Source organism: Octopus sinensis, linkage group LG14, assembly GCF_006345805.1.
Source record: "Octopus sinensis linkage group LG14, ASM634580v1, whole genome shotgun sequence".
In the NCBI taxonomy this organism is placed as follows: Eukaryota; Metazoa; Mollusca; class Cephalopoda; order Octopoda; family Octopodidae; genus Octopus; species Octopus sinensis.
In genome coordinates this window covers 2,722,914-2,740,287 of record NC_043010.1, presented here as the reverse complement: position 1 = coordinate 2,740,287, position 17,374 = coordinate 2,722,914, and positions in this window count along the sequence as shown.

The following is a 17,374-nucleotide window of genomic DNA, read 5'->3' as shown; positions in this document are numbered from 1 at the left end:
CCAAGTACAACCTAGTCCTACATATAATGAATTCTCCAGTTTATTATCATATAAGGCTGTTAATGAGATTCATATGTAAGTGCTTACAAACAGTAATAGGGTTATTTCTAAGTAGCCAGCAAAAATAACATCAGCTGTAATAAACTAAAAGGATTTTCATATTCTAAGATAGGAAATGTTCATAATCTTTTTATTATTATCCATATGGTGGCTTTTTGGCCATATCCTATCTCATAGCTACATCAAACACAAAATTTGCAAAAATCAGATCCAATCAACATCACAGGCAGAATAAAGAGGCAGTGATAAACAGATAGGATATTATGATCTGATACGGTTTTTATATCCTAAATCATGTCTCATCGATCGGGTGATGTGGTGTGGCATAGTTTGGTTGGCTATTTGAGACACTTGACGTATCTCACTCGCAATTTCCTCTACAATATATTTCCTGAGGATGAAGTAATAAATGTTATTGCTGGAGATGTGACTCATGTAACTCCCCAACAACAAATCTAAAATGACATAAAGGTGCTTTGATAAATAAAAGAACTGTGTTTGGTGCTTGAACAGGACCCTACTTATTATACTTGCCAATAACTTCTTACTTGGATATATGATAATAATTATTATTGAAAAAATTATTATTATTATTATTGCTGTTGTTGCTGTTGTTGTTATTATCATTATTATTATTATTATATTATTATTATTATTATATTATTATTATTATTATTATTATTGTTAGCATGCTGGGCAAAATGCTTAACGACATTTCATCCATCCTTACAATCAGAATTCGAATTCCACCAAGGCTGACTTAGCCTTTCATCCTTTTGGAGTCAATAAATTAAGTAACAGTGAAACACTGGGGTCAATGTAATTGACTATCCCCCTCCCCCCAAATTTCAGGCCTTGTGCCTATAGTAGAAAGGATTATTATTATTATTATTATTATTATTATTATTATGTTTAGTAAGTGGTAGGATCAGTACAATACTAAGCAAATGTTTTGTTGTATTTTAGTTATGTCCCTTTATGTTCTGAGTTCAAACCTTATTGCAGACGACTTCATCTTACATTCCTCCATGATCGGTGAAATAATGAAACCTCTGGTCAAATTCAAAATTTCAATTAAATTGATTAAATCCTTCTTTAAAATTTCTGGCCCTCTATTACATTTAATTTTCATTATCATTTTTAACCTCACAGTGAATAATACAGTGAATAAAATTACTTCATACTTTTTTTTTTTTCTATTCCAATGTCTGAAACTGAAATGAGAAGACAAGACTACCATAACAAAATGTGTGAAAATATTGCATCCAAAGAAGCTTTTCAGCAATTTACAAAAACAGTAATAAGAGAAAATGACAAAAATTATGGTAGAAACAATTTTTTTGGGGGGAAAAAGAATCCATGGAAAAAAACAAAACAAGAACAAAATAAAAAACTGATTGGACAAACAATTTAATTTATTGTATTTGGTATACTTGTAACAATCAATAACTGCTGACCACACATAGGTGACAATCTTTTGTAATGTCAGAGAAGTAACATACCCAGTGTCTGTGATATCAGGGCTGGTGCCTGCATGAATTCATACATATTTACATGTATATATATATATATATATATATTATATATATTATATATATATATATATATATATATATATATATAAAAGGTAAAATGTGTATATGTATATATATTAGATACGAATTGTACATACATATATACATAGGAGTGAGTGGACAAACAGATGAAAGAAAGTGGCTCTCACACATTTAGTAAGAATTACATATATCATTATTTAAAACAGTTTGATTCAGCCCATGCAAATTTCATATGCTCATCACAAAAATATGCCTCTCTGGCATTTGACCACCTGAGCCTGACAAGCTAGGTTCCTGCAACAAGCCTAAGAAATTTGCACAGGACTGAATCAGACAGTTTAATTTATAACAGTAATAGTAATAATAATAACAATAATATATATATATATATATATGTATGTATGTATATGTATGTATATATATATATGTATATATATATAAATATATATATATATATATATATATATATATATAATATATATATATATATATATATATAATATATATATATATATATAAACGTGTGTGTATGCATATATGTATGTATGTATATGCATCCTCTGGCTAGGACCATGTTTTACCTGAAAAACAGATTATTTCAATCCTTAATCTTGTTAACTGTTAGAGGACAGTTGTTCTTTCCAACTAAGACAGTTATCATTTTTAAAACTATTTTTATACATCCATGCTGAGTCTCACAAAACTGCAAAGAAGACTCAATTATGACATAATCAAAGCCCTTTCTATATAAACTTATAGAATTAAGCATATTTTAAGTTTGTCTTTACTGCATTCTCTCCCCTTTAGATATACATACATACATACATACATACATACATACATACATACATACTTATATTATATATATATATATATATATATATATATATATATATATAGTTTAGATAATATACATATGCATATAATAGTTTATATTTATATGTATATATAAACTATTCATATTATTTTTGCAGGTATTTCATATCAAATACATGCATATCCATTTGCATGTGTGTATATGTGTATATGTGTGTGCAAATGCGAATGTCTGCATATCTTTGTATTTATGGGTATATGTTTGTACATAAATAGGTATATGTGTGTCTGTATATACATGTGTATATGCAAATGTCAAATATGAGAATTAATCAAATACATACTCGATTATGTATTTATATGTATATATGTACATATGTTTTTGCTTGAATGATATACATTTGTATATATATATCAAACAATGAATTTATAATACAGATCTAGAACAAATTGTAAACTGATGCATTCATACATTAAAATTTACATGCATATACAAGTGCATGTGTGTATATATACACACATATATGTGTGTATATATGCATACATATGCACGCAGTGACACAAATATACACAATTTCCTCTGCCATTCTGTTTCCTGTAAGTGATGCCATCCAGAAAGTTCCATCGACATGTCATCTGTAATATAAATTTGAAATAAAGAAGATTAAATAAAACATCAAAATCTTTGTTTCTCTTGTTCTGTCTGTATTTGTAAACATGTAATGTATGTATATATACACACATTTTGTGAATACATACATGTGAGTATATGCATTCACATCTTGAATATGTATATATATATATATATATATATTATATATATATATATATATATATATACTGGAGTAAGCACATAAATGTGAAACAAGGTGGAAAAAAGAGTACTGAAATACCAGAGGTAGAGTAATATATTTTATTTAAAAGCAACAGAAATATAACAAAAGCTGTTACTCAGAGTTTCACATTCCCGTTCGTCGGACAGTTTTGTTAAAATAGAACAGAAATAACAATTTGATCAAAACTAGTTAAAGGATACACCTTTAAAAATGGATTTGCTTCATTGGTACTTTCAAATAACGGTCTTAAGTATGCAATAAACAAAATAAACAAAATAAATGTATTCAATATAAATCATAAAATATAAAAATCGAGGAATCTGCTCTTCGATTTAAGGTTTTTCACTGCCAACAGAGGTAATAGTTCTCTGAACTTCCTTCACTCTATACTTATTCTAGAAACACTGCTTTCAGAGCATCCATCACCAGTCACCTAAATAGCATCCACCACCAGTCCCCTAAATAGCATCCATCAATTTGGTCACCTAAATAGCAGAAAATATATACTACCTCAAGAAAGCCTCCTGGGCATTTGTGAGAGTTTAAGTCCCACATGCTCTTAGTACTTACTGTTCCTGCACATCAGCCACACACAAAAGCGACCTTATCTGATAACCTTCCTACAACTCCACTGCATCTCTTCTGCTTCCATAGCATACACTTGGTGCAGCAAATGGAGTTACATCCCACACCTTTCCTACATACTGAACAGGGCCATTTACCAGCCGGAATGAGGGTCTTATCTTCTTTTGTGTTAACATCAATTTTAGGTTTAGCTAAGTTAACTTTAAGGCCCTTTGATTCCAGGTTTTGCTTCCAAACCTGGAACTTTTTTTCCACTTCTACTTCAGAGTCTGCAATAAGAGCAATATCATCAGCATACAGTAGTTCCCATGGGTATCCAGTTTTGAATTCATATGTTATGGCCTGGAGAACTATGATGAATAAGAGTGGAATAAGAACTGATCCTTGGTGTACTCCAACTTGTATGCCTGTATTCAAGGTTAACTCTCACCTTACTAATAGCATTGCTGTACTTGGCTTGAACTGCTCTAACAAACCACTCCTCCAATCCTAGCTTCCTTAGAGACTACCAAACACACACACACACACACATATATATATATATATTCTCCTTCTTCTTCTTAAACCTTTTTGCCCCTTGTGGAACATAGGGCCTCAACAGTTGTTTTCCACTTTTTGCGGTCATTAGTGTGTTTCTTGGTTGCTTCCCATGTTAGGCCAGTGGTCCTGAGCTCGTCCAAAATGCTCCTCTTCCATGTCTGCTTTGGGTGTCCTCGCTTCCTTTTCCCCTACGAGTTCCAGTTAAATGCTTGTCATCCCACATTTGAGGTTTCTTTCCACAGTGTGTGTCTGATCCGTCTCTATTTCCTTCATCTAATCTGAACATGTAAGTACATACATATACATACATACATACATACATACTTACATACACATACATGCATACATACATATATGTATGTGTGCGTGTATTTATATGTGTATATATATATGTATACATACATACATATATATATATATATATATATATATATATATATAATATATATATATATATATATATATATATATATATATATTATATATATATATATATATATATATATATAAATATATATATGTATATGTATATATATATGCATATACATTTATATATACATATAGATATCCACATATTCATTTATATATGTGTATATATATATATAGAGGTATATATATATATATATATATATATATATATATAGCAAAGTACACACTCACACATATAACCGATAAGTTAAGATTGGTTGGTGATAAATTTCATTCAAAATGCTGCCATGTTCATCATTATGGCTATCACCATCATCCCCAAACATTTCCTCAACATTAATGCCACCCTTAGCTTCTTTCTCTTCATCACTATCTTTAGTATCATATATAATGATAATATGCATCATCATCATCATTAATGTCAACATCATCTTCATAACAATTATCAGCATTATGCATAACCAGTTGGCTCAGTGCCGTTAAAAATGACAGCTAATTGTAGTATTTCATATATAAATATGGATGGTAAATCAAAATAATACACTTGTCAATACAGTTCTATATTTAAGAGATGAGGAATTATGTACATTATTTACATATATTTGTCCTCATATTGTTTGTTGCTAACAAAAAGTTTTGACTGATATACCCTCCAGCCTTCATCAGGTCTCTTGGGGAAATTTCGAATGTGGGTTCTCATTCCTAAAGTAATTTTTGATGTTATTATTATTATTATTATTATTATTATTATTATTATTATATTATTATTATTGTTATTATTGATGTTCTGGTCATTGCCTGGAATCAAACTCGGAATCTTGGGGTTAGTAGTCTGTGCTCTTAACCACTACACCATATACTCATCAATGTTCACAGACATTCACATACTTCCCTTGTACATGCATACACATACACACACACATACTTACACACACTTGTGTGAATGTTCACCATCGTTGAATGTTCACCATCCCACTAGTTTGTTCACCACCCCTTCCTTTGATATTCATCTATCACCCCTTCCTTTCTCATTCATATATTGTGACAGGGAAAAATACAAGAGTATTATTATAGTAGACAATTATAATTATCATTATTATTATTACTACTGATATTATTATTACTACCATCATCATCATCATCATTATTATTATTATTATTATTATTATTATTATCATTATTATTATTATTATTATTATTATTATTATTATTATTATTATTTGTAGTAGTAGTAGTAGTAGTAGTTGTAGTAGTATAGTAGTAGTAGTATCATCGTTGTCATTATCATCATCATCATCCTCATCAATATTATCATCCTAGCCGTTGTCATTATCAATATCACAACCAAACTATTTGACTGATTGCTGTTGCAGTTAACAACAGCCCAGTCAAGATCTTTATCAGAGAACATTCAGCTTGTTAAACTCTACTTGGCAGTAAAGAGATGGATGAGCAGCTGAATCAGCTAATTTCCTACATATAAATACATATATATATATACATATATATATATATATATATATATATATATATATATATATATATATATATATGCAGTATATATATGTGTGTATATATAATATATATATATATATACACATATATATATACTTGTATACACACACACATACATATACACATACATACATACATGTGTATATCTATACACACACACATCTATATATACATATATATATGTACAGATACATACATACATACATACATACATACATACATACATTCATACATCATCATCATCATTATCGGCGTTTAACGTCTGCTTTCCATGCTGGCATGGGTTGGACGGTTTGACTGAGGGCTGGCAAGCCAGAAGGCTGCATCAGATTCCAATCTGAGCTGGCAAAGTTTCTACAGCTTGATGCCCTTCCTAATGCCAACTACTCTGAGAGTGTAGAGGGTGCTTTTACATGCCACTGGCATGGGGGTCAGTCAGGCAGTACTGGCATCGACCATACACAAATAGTGCTTTTTACATGCCACCAGCATGGGAGCCAGTCAGTGGCCCTGGCAACAATCATGCTCGAATGGTGCTTTTAACATTCCACTGGTATGGGTGCCAATCAGGTGGTACTGTCATCAACCACAACAATGACTTCACTTGCCTCAACAGGACTTTGCAAGTGTAGATTATTGTCCTATGATTGAAAGGTATTCTTAAATGGGCTGGTTATATGGCACTGGCATAGGCCACAGTTACAGTCTCACTTGGCTTTCTGGGTCTTCTCAAGTACAGCATATCTCCAAAGGTCTCGGTCACTTGTCATTGCCTTGGTGAGACCCAATGTTCGAAGGTTGTGCTTCACCACCTCATCCCAGGTCTCCCTGGGTATATCTCTTCTACACGTTCTCTCAACTGCTAGGGTGTGATGCTTTTTTACACAGCTGTCCTCATCCATTCACAACACATGACCATACCAGTGCAGTCGCCTCTCTTGCACACCACATCTGATGCTTCTTAAGTCCAACTTTTCTCTCGGGGCACTTACACTCTGTTGTGTATGCACACTGATATTACACATGGCAGAGCATACTGGCTTCATTCCTTGCAAGCTTATGCATGTCCTCCGCCTGTAGCATGGCTGCTTGCACACATGCATCATTCAGTCTACCTTTTACTCTGAGCAAGAGGCCCTTTTTCACCAGCAGAGGTAGGTGCTCTCTGAACTTTGCCCAGGCTATTCTTATTCTAGCAGCAACACTTTCACACCATTTACCCCCGCTACTGACTTGGTCCCCTAGGTAAGGGAAACTATCAACTACTTGTAGTTTTCCCCTTGGAATGTGATGGAAAATGTTCTCTGCACATTTTCAGTGTTTATTTTCCCCTGGGCCACACACAAAAACTATCTTTGCAGTTAGCCTTCCTTTGATATTGCTGCACCTCTTATGTGTCCAAAGCTTACAATGGGTACATCTTTTAGAGTTTCTACCTACGCCTTTCCTACAGATCGAGCAGGGCCATCTACCTGAAGGGATTTGTGGTTTGTCTGCCTTCCTACTTATTAAGACTTTGGTTTTTGCTAGGTTGACTCTAAGGCCCTTCAATTCTAATCCTTGCTTCCTGAACCTGAACCTTCTCTAGTTCTGATAGGGACTCAGCAATTAAAGCAAGGTCATCAGCATAGAGAAGCTCCCAGGGGCATCCTGTCTTGAATTCCTCTGCTATTGCCTGGAGGACTATAATGAATAAGAGGTGGCTGAGGACTGAGAACTGATCCTTGGTAGACCCCTACACCTACCCGGAATTCTTCACTGTACGATGGGCTTCTTTCAGATTCCATCTACCAAATCCACTCACAAAGCTTTGGTTAGCCCAAGGCTATAACAGAAGACATTTGCCCATGTTGCCGCGCAGTGGAACTGAACCCAGAACCATGTGGTTCATAAGCAAGTTACTTACCGCACAGCCACTCCTATACGTATTATTGAAAATACTTTTAGCACAGTTCACAGTAAAATTCTGACAGGAGTTTGGCACAAGAGCACTTGTGCAGTGACACCCAGTTTTAGAAGTGATAGTACAAATTTTCATGATTAAACCCATCTTATCCACAGCAGAGTTTCAAATGCTTGGCAAAGATTTATATAAGTGAGAAGTCATTAGTTTGAAATGTTGGGTGACATGCTAGATGTCTGTATAATTTAACACCAATTTTTATTCACATAAATAACAAATATATATTTTTTATTCATGGGAGAGATCAGTAAGATTGTGTCATAAAGATATTCAGTATCAATAATAATGCCAACGTGTTTATTGGAAAAATGTCTATCATTTCTGATTATGTGACAGCTAGTTTGAAGTTGCAATCAATCATTGATTTGTGTAAAGTTGTTAATAATCACAAGCAGATCGTTTTAAGTCTATGATGTGCTACACCACCAAAAAAGTGCTTACAACCATAAATCCATCAGGTTCGTTAAGAGAAGACATCAAATTTTTAAATCAGAAATCATTCCCTTTTATCAGGCCTTAATGTTGTTCATGATCATTAACAGACCTATTTTTAGAACCATATATTAGTCAAAGATAAAAAAAGAAAACATGTTATGAATCTTACTGATCATTTGGGTGCAAACTTAAGTCATTTCCCAGTTTGACAACATCATCATCATACGGTTACCTTTAATGAAGACCTCTGGTCTGAAGATACCTGTCTTTCTCCAGTGTTGCAAACACTAGAAGAGGTCATGGTTACTAACCTTACCCAACTGATGAATGGATTAAAAGAGACAAAAAAGCATAGGGATTAAAATTGAGCCAAGCCATATAAATTGTAACATGACAAATTCAGTCATTGAAGAGAACAGAACTAGCAGTGCATAATTCTGTAGAACTCCTTCTATTAGACATAGTAACTTTGATTTTGATTATTTAATTCTGGCTAGTTTTTGGAATTTGAATTGATATGTAAGTGCAAGAGTGGTTGAGTGATTAAGAAGCTTACTTCTAAAACAAATAGTTTGGGGTTCAGTTCCACTGTGTGGCACCCTGGCCAAGTGAGTTCTATTATAACCCTGGATCAACCAACCAAAGCCTTGTGAGTCGATTTGCTTGGTGGAAACTGAAAGAAGCCTGTCATGTGTGTGTGTGTGTGAGAAAGTCTGTGAGTGTGTGTGTGCTTTTGTGTGTGGTGTGTGTGTGTGTGCTTGTGTGTGTGTGTGTGTGTGTGTGTGTGTGTGTGTGTGCGCATGTGTACATGTGTGAGTGTGTGTGTGTGTGTGTGCGTGTGTGAGTCTGTGAGTGTGTGTAAATTTGTGTCTCCTTGTCTTGACATGGAGAAAAAGTTGTAAATGAGCATCACTGCCAGACAAACTGTCATTCATTTCCAATATTCTGAGTAAGCATGTCTAGCCACTGGGTAATATCACCTTGCTTGGACACACAGGGTGAAGGTTAGTGACAGGAAGGCCATCTAGCTGTAGAAAATCTGCCTCAATAAATTCCATCCATACCATAAAGGCATGGAAAAGTGAATGCTAAAATGATGATGATGATGATGGTGATGTAAGCAAATGTCTATGAATCTGTTCAGACGACACAAGGAACTTTGGTGATTCTTCACATATCATAAACCAATGGCTTAAATTTCACTTCATTTATGTTTCATTGAATGTGGCATTTTAGATTTGAAGTGAGACATTCTTAAGAAAATTTTTATCATGCCTAAATAACAGAAGACATTAAAAAAGAAACAAAAAAAATGAAAAAAAAATTATGTTAGACACCATATGAAATACTGGCAAATAATTCCACTGGGAAGAAATAGACATTGAGACCATCATGGGAATTGGTGTGTTTCATCAACACAAGAAATTTGTAGTCATTTTGGATTCCTGCTCTCATATTTTCACATGAGAGTTCTCAAAGAGTTTATTCCTCACTTACAACAATTCTCCAGTCATTGATATTATATTCTATGCTGTTGTTTGCTGCTGTTACAAATGGTTACTTTTCAGATTGTTGTTCTAAAAGATTACACCTCTTATTTCTAGCTGAGAATTTTTATTCTTTCTTTCTTTTTTTTTTTTACTGGAAAACTTGAAAGAACTAATAAGTGATTCTCTTTAGAAGTGTAAAGAGAGCTGAGTGTGTGTGTGTGTGTGCAGGCAGTGTGTGTCATGTTTATCATAACATAAATAAAACACCTTCCTCAATATAGAAGTATATGTGTGTGTGTGTTTGTGTGTGTGTGTGTGTGTGCATGCGTTCATGTGAGTATGCATACTTGTGTATGTGTGTGTGTATATACTCATATTTCATACATGTATATATGTGTATATATATATGTATATATGTGTGTATATATATATATATATATATATATATATATATATATATATATGTATGTGTGTCTATATATATATGTGTGTGTTTGTATATATTTGAACATATTTGTATATATATATCATCATCATCATCGTTTAACGTCCGCTTTCCATGCTAGCATCATGGGTTGGACGATTTTGACTGAGGGCTGGCGAGCCAGATGGCTGCACCAGGCTCCAGTCTTGATCTGGCAGAGTTTCTACAGCTGGATGCCCTTCCTAACGCCAACCACTCCGAGAGTGTAGTGGGTGCTTTTTACGTGCCACCTGCACGGGGGCGAGTCAGGCGGAACTGGCAACGACCTCATTCAAATCTTTTTTACACGTGCCACTGTGGTTGCGTTTATGATGATGGTAGTAGTGGTTGTGGTGGTGGTAGTGCTCGTTGTAGTGATTGTAGTGGTGGCGGTTGTGGTTGTGGTGATATATATATATATATATATATACATATATTCATATATATATATACACACATTTAATGTTTCTTTTTATGTTCAGTTATAATAAAAACAATTTTGCATTAATCTGATGGGTTACTCTATAATTTTGTTGAGTACAAGTTTATTATTCTGAAACAAGAATGTTGCTGACAGTGACTTCAGCGTTTCAAGCAGCTAAGCCATTGTTGGACTGTGGTGCAATAGAATTGATCTTGCCTTTATACAGCCTCTGTTGAGTCAAAATCTCCTTTGGGTGTGTGGGTCTGAGAATGCAGGATTCTTTTTTAAAATTAAATTATATTATATTTTGTTTTCAACTTTTATATATGAATATATACACAACTTCTATATCAGCCCCACTTTAGCATATATCTAGAATAGAATTTGAAGAAATATTATAAATAAGCAGCGAACAAACTCTACCTCTACAAAACAGGAAGGTTTAAATCCCTATATTCTAATCAAATTGCTTATAGAACATTGAACACCTAGAGAGAGACATATAAACAAACAACCTTTACTCCAATACTTTTGTGAACCTGAAAGCACAATTTTCTATACTAAAAAAAATCCTGATATGCCTGACCAATAACCTCAACCTTACAAACGAAAACAAGAAATACCCTAAATAACAACAACAAGTAAAGAAATGACCAGCCTAAACTTACCCTCTACCTATATTCTTTTGTGGAAAAAAAAGTTGACACACCCAATAAGTTAGTTAGTTAATTTTTGGCTCAAAAAGCAAAAAGCAAGGCCATGTAGGGGGACGTGGAGTTATGTACAGGGTGGTGTTCATGTAAAGAACTCAGGCCACTTGTGGTCAAGGGAAACTTTGAACCGAGTAGTCGTCGGCATCTTCAGTATCTCGTCCGGCAACTTATTCCACGGATCCGCAGCCCAGACGGAGAAAGCGCCTCTCTTTCAAGGGCTTAGATAATGGACATTGTACTTTTGACCTTTACATTGTCAAATCAAAAAGATTAAATCCAATAATACCAAAAGCGACAAAGAAAATACTGTTACACCTTGGGCCTACCTAACAAAAGAGAAACACCTACAGGTTTGTTTATAAACTTCTACAAGCATGGATAAATTCTAAACAATAACATTGTCCTCAAATTTAATCAATTAAAATTTCTCCAATCAATCATCAAAACCTAATTATCACCCCCACTCAAACCCACATGCTCAAAGAAGAGTTTAACTCAAAAGAGACTATACAAAGGCAAGACCAGCTCAAATGCATCACAGCTGACCAAAACTTTGAAGTCACTGTCAACAACATTCTTGTTTAAGAATAATAAACTATATATAGTTGCATATATATATATATATATATATATATGTAAATGTGTGTGTGTATATATGAATATATATATATGTAGGTATGCATATATATATATATATGTATGTATGTATGCATATATATATATGCCTCAGTAAAGCTGGACTCAAGAGTCATCTTCGTAGTTATAAAACGAGACAGATGAGTGACAACCTGGCCACTGGTGGTGGTGTAACACACCATACTAATCATATTTGTCGGGCATGTGGAAGAGAGTGTAATTCGGCAGGAGGACTTAAACGACATGCAAAGGTACATGAAGCCCAGTTACAACTACAGCCGGCTATTACCAGTAAAGGTTTTTGTTGCCAATTCTGTACAAGACATTGTAGATCTTTAGCTGGGCTAAAACGTCACATTCGATCACAGTACCAGTAACAGTTAAGCTTCGTGCAATGGTTGTATAATCACATATCTCCTGAGATAACTATGTAGCTCCTGAGATAACTATGTAGCTCCTGAGATAACCATGTAGCTCCTGGGATAACCATGTAGCTCCTGAGATAACCATGTAGCTCCTGAGATAACCATGTAGCTCCTGAGATAACCATGTATCTCTCCTACAGAAACAAATCTGTTTGCCCCTGTCTTTCATAATTTAGAATCTCATCATGTGTTACAAAGGTAACCCCTCAATATATTCCTTGCTGAGTTGAAATTTGTCTTGCAAGATACTTGGTAATCTCACTGGTGCTTACACCATGTAAAAAGTACCCAGTACACCCTATAAAGTGGTTGGCATCAGGAAGGGCATCGAATTATAGAAATCATGCCATATTGGTGTGTGCTGCAGTCCTCTGGTTCACCCACACCCATCAAACTGTCCAACCCATGCCAGCATGGAAAATGGACATTAAATGATGATGATGATGATGATGGTGGTGGTGGTGATGACAATGATGACGATAATGACGATGATGACGATGACGATGACAATGATGATGACGATGATGATGATGATGATGATGATGATGATGCTGATGTAAGAAAGGCACATGACTCTAATGCAATGAAAACAATTTTAGTATACAGAAAGAAAAGTTTTGTTTTAAGAAAAGAGTAGAACGGTCAAAATCAGATGTAGGTGAGACTTTTCCATTTCTGGTCACAGAAATGTGTAAATGTTAGTAAGGTATTTCAAAAGAGACTTCAGATATGTTTATGCTTTAAACAAATGTATTTAAAATAGAGTTGAAGCAATTCATGAGAAAAGATGAATGTCTCGTGTAATCTGAATTGTGTAAATTAAACATACTTTGATCATTTATATTTCATAGTAAGGTCTTGCTTAATAGCTGGTGTTTGTGTCTGCTGTTAAATGTACATTGGTAAATTCTGTGAATAATAATTTAAATTATGTTTATAGAAAACACAAGAAAATTGGACAATGTGTACATTATCTAGTAGCACACCGTAAGACAAGAGAATATAATACAGAAAAAAGAAACTATATATTATCAGATGTTTAGCTGGTTGATCTGAAAGGGCTTAACGAAGTAGTAAGAGGAAAATAAAAGAGGATAGGCTGAGGGTAGGAATAATAAATATATTATTATATAAATTAGAATAAAAATAAAACCAAGAATAAAATAAGAATTATTTAAGCATAGTTGTAGGTGATAAATTGGTGGTATTTATATTATTCTTAGAAGTCTTCTCTAAGAAAACTGTCAGATAATATATATCTCTCTGGATTTGTGATTACTGTTGTGGTAAGAAGTGTTGTATGAAAGCTGTAAAGAAATGGTGATAGGGTGGGAGGAGGAATTTAGAGACAAGATTAATATGTGTGTGTTATTAATGTTGCCAAATTATAATCAGAAGGTATGTGTTTGAGAAATTGGTTTAATATCAGAAGTTTATTAATAAGGTAGAGGAAAATACTAAAGACTGATTTCTAATAGCAACAGATTATTAATAATTACACAAGTTGTGATCACTTGGTGTGTTGTAGGAAATATGGTTTGATATGAAAATTATATATACTTTCTCTCTTTTACTCTTTTACTTGTTTCAGTCATTTGACTGCGGCCATGCTGGAGCACCACTTTCAATCAAGCAACTCGACCCCGGGACTTATTCTTTTGTAAGCCCAGTACTTATTCTATCGGTCCAAACCGCTAAGTAACGGGGACATAAACACACCAGCATCGGTTGTCAAGCAATGCTAGGGGACAAACACAGACACACAAACACACACATGCATATATATATATATACATATATACGACGGGCTTCTTTCAGTTTCCGTCTACCAAATCCACTCACAAGGCTTTGGTCGGTCCGAGGCTATAGTAGAAGACACTTGCCCTAGGTGCCACACAGTGGGACTGAACCCGGAACCATGTGGTTGGTAGACAAGCTACTTACCACACAGCTACTCCTGCGCCTATATATATATATATATATATATATATATATATATATATATATATATATATATATATATATATATATATATATATATATAATATATATATATATTACAAATGTGTAAAGCGTGCTTTGTAATATTAACAGGGTAGTATTTACATGTAAGTGTTTATAGCATGAGGAACGCATACCTCTGCTAATTACAGAAATAACTTCATTATAGAGGTTTGTGCTCTCAAGATATGACTAAATCTGAGAATATTAGCTGGATATTATAATTAGGATCTGAATGTAAAGATGCATGTCTTCAAGTATAGCGGTTTTAATCTTATTGTCCATGCGTGATATTATTTAACTAAAAGTGAATCTGTTGAGATATGATTTATGGATCTGGAATAGGAAGGGGGAAAGAAAGAAAGCAATAGTTATAATGTACATGCACACACATACACATAGACATACATATACACATAGCCAGGCAGCCTCACACACACTGATGTATACATACATACATACATACATACATACATACATACATACACACACACATACATACAAACATACATACATAGATACAAACATACATACATACATATACACATACATACATACATACATACATACAAACATACATGCATACATACATACATACATATACACATACATACATACATACATACATACATACAAACATACATGCATGCATACATACATACATACATACATACATACATACATACATACATACAAACATACATACATACATAGATACAAACATACATACATACATATACACACACATACATACATACAAACATACATGCATACATACATACATACATACATACATACATACATACATACATGCATACATACATACATACATACATACATACATACATACATACATACATACATACATACATATATATATGTGACTGTGCGTGAAAGTATGTAAAAATGATAAGCAGTTTATGCAGTTGCGCTCTCTATGCACATTTTGTCATTATGGCTATTTGCATCCTCTGCAAATAGCGGGTGTTTATAGTGCAGTTGGATGCCAATCCGTAACAGTTCTTCAAGGAAACACTTTATTACTTTAAGCTAATACAGATTAAATGCTCTTACATAGAGCTCTAAAATCACCAGTAACAGTTATACATCCAACAGTACACATGAAAATTACTCTCTCTCTCTCTCTCTCTATATATATATATATATATATATATATATACACACGAGCAAAATGCCCCCTGTGCATTTGATGGTTCTGAGTTGTCAAACATTCAAACCAAATTTTATCAAAACAACTTGTCTGACCGTCCCCTTTTGTGGCATTATTTCAAGCTAGCTGGCTTTTTTTGCGCAAACTGCATGTACAGTTTTTTCGCGTATGTGTAGTATCGATTGCAACACCTGATGTACTTGTGCATACAAATGCACGTTCTCACGGCTTTATTGATCGCCTTCTCAACTGGAATCGATTTTTGTAATTTTTTCAAGACTTATACACGCCCTGATACCGTCAGTATCTACATATCAAATTTGAGCGCAATCAGATGGAGGATGCCCGAGATCTCAGAAGACACACACACAGACAGAACGGATTTTATATAATAGATATACATATATATATATATATGTATGTATGTATATATATATATAATATATATATATATACACACGAGCAAAATGCCCCCTGTGCATTTGATGGTTCTGAGTTGTCAAACATTCAAACCAAATTTTATCAAAACAACTTGTCTGACCGTCCCCTTTTGTGGCATTATTTCAAGCTAGCTGGCTTTTTTTGCGCAAACTGCATGTACAGTTTTTTCGCGTATGTGTAGTATCGATTGCAACACCTGATGTACTTGTGCATACAAATGCACGTTCCCACGGCTTTATTGATCGCCTTCTCAACTGGAATCGATTTTTGTAATTTTTTCAAGACTTATATACGCCCTGATACCGTCAGTATCTACATATCAAATTTGAGCGCAATCAGATGGAGGATGCCCGAGATCTCAGAAGACACACACACAGACAGAACGGATTTTATATAATAGATATACATATATATATATATATAGTATGTATGTATATATATATATATATATGAATGTATGTATTTATATATGTGTGTGTATATATGTGTATATATATATATGTATATCTATATATCTATATATCTATATCAATTATATACATATTTATTATTTATTATATACGTTTTTATTATTTTTTTGCAATTTACTTAATCATCGGTATTTTATTGTTATATATAAGCCATTATAAGCATACAAACACATAACATACAAAAAGATAATATATATATATATATATATATATATACATATAATAGAGTAATTCCATGCCCAAATCAAAGTTGAATAAGTAATTGCATGAGTAGATACAGATAAATTAAGAATTCCAAGCTGATGAGATAACAGTTGACAATAATCCAAAAAGGAAGTCCTCAAATGAATCCAGTGAAGAGAATGAATTCTGCAGCTGTTTCCAGGAATGTGCATAGAAGTGTGT